Source organism: Manis javanica, chromosome 5 (genome assembly GCF_040802235.1).
Source record: "Manis javanica isolate MJ-LG chromosome 5, MJ_LKY, whole genome shotgun sequence".
Lineage (NCBI taxonomy): Eukaryota > Metazoa > Chordata > Mammalia > Pholidota > Manidae > Manis > Manis javanica.
In genome coordinates, this window is record NC_133160.1 from 62,151,812 (window position 1) to 62,157,811 (window position 6,000).

General features: G+C 34.7%; 1 long non-coding RNA gene across 2 annotated transcripts in view; it reads right to left on the reverse strand.

The window, feature by feature from the left end:
- LOC140849779 (uncharacterized) overlaps positions 1-5,291 on the reverse strand; it is a 74,818-nt gene extending 69,527 nt beyond the window's left edge. For both annotated transcript variants that reach the window (XR_012131967.1, XR_012131968.1), the window contains exons 1-2: positions 5,172-5,291; positions 116-181 (exon numbers count right to left, since the gene is read on the reverse strand). This is a non-coding gene — a long non-coding RNA (uncharacterized lncRNA). The remainder of the gene's footprint in view (positions 1-115; positions 182-5,171) is intronic.
- Between the last annotated feature and the right edge of the window lie 709 nt (positions 5,292-6,000).

The following is a 6,000-nucleotide window of genomic DNA, read 5'->3' on the forward strand; positions in this document are numbered from 1 at the left end:
GAAAATATGACATGCAGGTGGTGTGAAATTCATTCACATATCAACTAGAGACTAAGCAGAAAAATATAGTTTCATCTATTTTTTATATAAGTTTTACAGAATCATTTATACTCACTGAATACCCATGAGTTCTCCAGTGCTTTTCATTCTCTTCTTTGTCAGGCAGGCTCTTGGTTTAATTCTGCAAAATGGGTTGTGAATGAAAGGGCATTATATCATTTCTAAGCAGAAGCATTTAAGACTCATTATGCATCCCCGCTCCCCTAGTTCTTTCTTCTGCAGTATAATTCAAAATGATCACAGGTCACATACTGTAAAGCTGGAGCATCTATCACTTTTCTGATCAATGGTGAGACATACCTCTCATCAATCTGTGACAGACACTGAGCATTAAGATGTACATTTTTGTTGTGGTTAAAACACTGATTTTTGTGTGTTGCTTGTTATAGTATAAAATCTAGTTTTTTCTGTAAAGCGCAGATGGTAAGTATTTTAATCTTTGTGGGCCATTTGGTCTCTTTTTCATCTTCTCAACTCTATCTTTGTAACAAAAGCAGATATACATGGACAAATGAGTAAGGCTGTGTTTCAATAAAAATGTATTTACACAAACAGGAATTGGGGCAGATAGGACCTCCAGGACTTAATTCATGACTTCTGATCTAGATTATATAGATAATAAAATAACTAATATCTTAATCATGAGATCTTACTTGCTGGATAGCAGAAATGTAAATTTTAGTTCTATATGGTTAAAAGTTAGAACTTTCTCTGTTTTGATTGAAAGAAAAATATTCCTATTTCTTCCCCTGCTGACTCAGTTTTTCTCAAAGATGTTACCTGGTTATTTAGGATGAGAAAGTAGGCTTTAAAGTACCCTGTGGTGTCAATTGGCTGTACCCTCTGCACTTCTTGTTTCCGGGCAGTGTGCTGGTAGTTGATGCTACAGTTGGTAATTCCTAACAGCTTTTCCTGAGTTGAACAGGACCTTGATATATATATATATATTAGGGACTACGTTCATATAGTTCCTAAAGAAAGCATGTGAAATATCATGCCGTGCACAGGGAAAGACCCACAAAATAAAAAACTGAGTAACTGTGCAGCCTAATGTATCAGTAGTGTCCTTAACCAGGAACCTTCACCCAGGTGGACCATTGCCAGCCCCCACGCAGGAGTTTACGTCACATCACCCCTCCTACTGAGCCTTGGTCATGTGTGAGACTTTCAAGTTACCTGCTTTCCAAAAGCCTTTATATTAAGGGATCTTTGGGAAATCACAGGAACTGAATATCACTAACAAGATTATTTCATTATTATTTTGCCACAGGATGATCTGAGGATGATGAGACTAAAGGATTATAAGTACTAGATTTGGTACAGAAATTCTTTCTACCCAATGCTCCCCATACTTATGTAGTATATACATCTGTCTCTAGGCCAAATCTAGAGGGAGAAATTAATGAAACATTCACATGATTCTTGCTTTACACATTCATCTTCTTACTTCAAAATATCTTTTGTTTCAGAATTAATAAGAATTTCTTTTACTTTCTTAATATCCTATTAACCTTTTTTATGACCTCAGTTTCTGCTAAAGCCTTAATAAAGGACATTAAAACCTAATATATACAATTTTGTCCTGTCCAATATAGTTTTATGGCTACTACTCATATATAACTATTTAAATTAGAAATAATTAAAATTAAAGGTAGTTCTTCACTTACACTAACATTTTTAGTGTTCAATAGCCACATGTGACTAGTGGCTACCATACTCGATGGTATAGATACAGAATATTTCCATCACTGTAGAAAGTTCTATTGTGTAGCACTGCTATAGGGAAAACTCAATAGAATTGTCTACCATAGAGTAGATACTGCTTTGATAAAGAGGCTCTCTACTGCTTCTGGCAATAAATCTCATGGTTTGGTTTAAAAGGTGAAGAGTTACAAGTGGAAAGAATTTAATTAAGAACAATACATCATTTCAGTGTATGCAAACAATGTTACTCCTGACATACAACAGAAGATGTTACAAATCACTAGTTACCTAAATCATAAGTCCTTATAAATGTAATGAAAGGTTTTAAAGTGAAAAAAATATTGAGTAAGTAAAGCTATTTAAAATAAGTATTACATATACCCTCTCCCATTTGAAGAGAAGCGATGTAGGAGATGTAGATAAGCAACCTGGCAGGTCACACTGGTGAACCAATATAGAAAGCAAAAAGTCCTAACAGAGAAAGGCTCCTTCCTATGGACAAATTCAATAAACTGTCTGGCCAAGAGAACTTATTTTCAACCTTTTTCCCCCTTGATTTCCTAAGAGAAGCCCTGAAAATGAGAGAAGAAATCTGGAATTACAGCACAGAGGTAATTTTCTATAACTACAAACAGAAAATAAAGGAAGACAAAAAAGATATAAAAAAATGCATGAATCACTGAGGAAGAGCATTATCAGGGAAAGATATCTGTACAGAGCTATATGCTCACAGACATTATTGACATCATATCTGAAACTTGTAAGTCTGTGCACATTGTATTTATTTATTTTAATTGGACAGTTAAGTTTGTCTCAAGTTTGTATTTATTTTAATTGGATATAACATTTATAAATTTCAGTAATATATTGAATTATTTTACTTAATTATTTTTATTTATTCAGTAGTGGTAGCTTAAAACTGGAAATAAATTCCATAAATGCTGATGAGCCAAGCTGGAAACTCAAAGGCAGAGGCATGTAAACAACATATATATTCAAGGTGGGGTGAGTAGAGGAATGTGAGCAAAATTAAACAAAAAAATAAGCAGAAATAAATTGTACTGAAGCTGAGCTCATGCTTTACTCCCACCTACTTGTGCAGCAAAAAAGTACAATTACCTACCTCTCAAATTGCATGTTAAAAGAAAGTTGCTCAGGGCACAAATGAGGCTGGCAGGTAGTCAAGGAGAATTCACCCTCATTGTATATGGATGAATAAATGATAAATATAGAGCTGCTCATATCAAATGATTATGGGCAGGTCACTATGACAAAAAAGTAAATGGTACAGAATAAAAGAAAAGAATTAAAAGAAAATACATGTAGACCAAGGATACATTTTTAGAAAAGTTATTTTGCAAGGAAATGTCCCACCATGAGAGATATTTTTCTATAGGAAATAGTTTGCACCAGTGCTGAAAATGAAAATAACATTATATCTATGAGGAAAATCAAATGAATAGGAAAAATCAACAGGAGGAACTGAAAAGAAACTTACAGAGAAAAAGAAAATAGAGAATAAAAACAATATCATCACAGAACCATTAGAAGCAATGAACACATATACCCTCCAAAAAAAAAAACCATGACTGAAAATTTAATGTGACAAAAGAACACAAAAATGAAACTAGAGAATATTGCAGAGAACACAGTAGATGAAATAGAGAAAAGCTAATATGCATAGAAGATGGAAATTAAAAGTTGAATACAGAATGAAAATATTTTTTAAAAATCAAATATATAAAACCAGATTATCCCTGAATAGAATATAAAATGAATTTGCAAATTCATAAGGATGCCATTTTCAATTAATAAAATAATTCCTAATAATTAATACTGGACATATTGTGGAAAAGTTAATAGTAATGACAAAAATTCTTAAATTATCTTGTTCAAAAAGAAAAAGTAAGACATCTGCAAGTTAAAAAAAATAATAATAACTGACCTTAAACTTCCCCCAGCAGAGGTTAGTGAAGCATGATTAATGTTTTTTTTTTGGATTTCTAAGTAAATAAATAAAGCATGACATAGGTCATCAGAGTCTAAATGAAGCAGAAAGACATGGTCAAGATTTATGGCCTGGGGAAGTATGACCAAAGAAGTTCTAATAACCAAATGACAAACCAAAATAAGTACATGGTAATGAGGAAATATGGCATATAGCATGAATTAGCTGGTAATGAGTACAGGATTCCTCTCAAAATTAGAACATATGTGATATAACAATGGAAACTATAGTTATAAAGTGATTCAAACGACTAGTTATAAAGAGATAAACAGTAAAAAACAAAAATACTAGGATTACTATACTGTGTTGGGGAAACGACAATGTTTACTAGCAAAACTATCAGAAGTTGGCTAGAAATCAGAGTTGAGAGGAAGTATAGTTTAATTTTATGATGTTTTTGGGGAAGAAACTGGATGGTTTTAAATACCACTGACATTGTAATGGTTACCACCATACAACTCTCAAATTACTGGCAAAAAACTTAGAAAAAGATCAACCTATAAAAATTATTAGAAACAAAAACAATTCTATTAACTCAAATGGCACAACTAGGACTCAGGTTTACAGTTATTTATGTAAATAAGATATACTTATATATTAAAGAAATACACCCTTTTTGTGCTATATAAATGAGATTTAGAAAAAAAAAGGCCCCCAAAACTATATAATAAAAGTAATCAGTTTACCAAGAAAGAGCTGACAAAAAGGTGGGATTATGATACTAGTTTCACACACAGTGGTCAGTCTTTTCCCAAAGAAAGAACAGTCTTATTTTCAGTATGGGGACATAGGTTTTTAGCAAAGCAACGTGTTGGCTTAAGCAATTCAGCTTTACTGCTTGTTCTCTCTGAGAGTTTTACTCAGTGAAGGTACATTAAGCCACCATCCACATATCCTTAGCAATATCCACAACAAAATCATGTCTTGTACCCCAACTGTTGAAAGTAAGGAGCCAGTGGATAAGAAAATCTTTGAAATTGGACAGTAATAAAGTCCACCATTTTTCTGCATGGGCTTAATATATAAGTAAGAATATGAATAATAAATCCTTGCATTATTGACTAAATCAGTAGAGTAACTTTTGCAGAATACATACACCGGTATTTAGCACAAAACAGACAATAAATAAATGTTAGTCTCTATGCTTCACTCTAAATCCTTTCATCCTACTAAGTTTTTTCTTTTCTTTCTTTTAAGTTTCCTCCTCAGAGCTTAGTAAGGCTTTTACTCTTAGAGGAAATGCCAGTGCCTGGAGCTCTTTTGCCTTTCTGACAGATTTCTTTAGGGACCATTGTCTTTCAACATCTCCCCATCGCTATGCTTTACCCAGTTAACAGAAAAGTTCTACCTATTCGGCCTCGCTGCCTCCATCTCTTACTCCTCTCTACAAGAAACTTACCTAGTCCCTGCTCTCTGCTTTCCTTCCCTGCAGGTCATTCCCACTATTTGTTCTTTGCCATTAGCACTCTGCCTTCCCACTGAAAATTCAGCTCTCAGGTTAGAATGCTGCCAGGGGACGTCACAGGTAGGCCGTGACCTCCGGCTGACTGTGAGCTGGCTGCCTGCGATTGGATGCTCCCCAAGCCCTCCGCACTCTGGAATGTTTGGTCCACTTGCCTTCCCGGCTTTCAGAAGCTGCCCCAGGGAGGCAGCCTTGAGTTAATGGTGTGGTGTTGAGACCGTAGACTGTCTGAAGGTATATCTGACTGAACGCAGCTGCATCTACATAAACTTTTGAGATTGGCTGGTGGGTGCCGAGATCTACTCATCATCTCTTAGCGGCCCAAGATCAGACTCGGAAGTAAGTTCCTCCGCTTATTAAACCTGCCACCTACCAGTCTGGAGAGGTCTGCGGCTTTCTTTGGTTTCTCTTGATCTCTGAGTAGCAGGGTCAGTTTCAGATTGTCCCTGAGAAGCTCCCCAGAGGCTTGCAAACCAACAAACATAGATGAGAGGGTGTAAGGTGATATTTTATTTAGATGATTTTGATCCCATGTAAGATAGTATTTAATGATAATAATACATTGCTCAGGAAACTAAAGATTTATCAAATTATTTCCCAATTAAATATTACTAAGGTAGATGCATTTGCCCTTCTCCCATTTGGTACTACAAAAGCATGAGGGTCAAAGGTGTATTTCATTGCTTGAAAGACATTTATTTCTTACATATTTGCTAAGGTCAATTATTTTTTTTCCCTAGAACTGACATTTCTAGGCAACTATGTT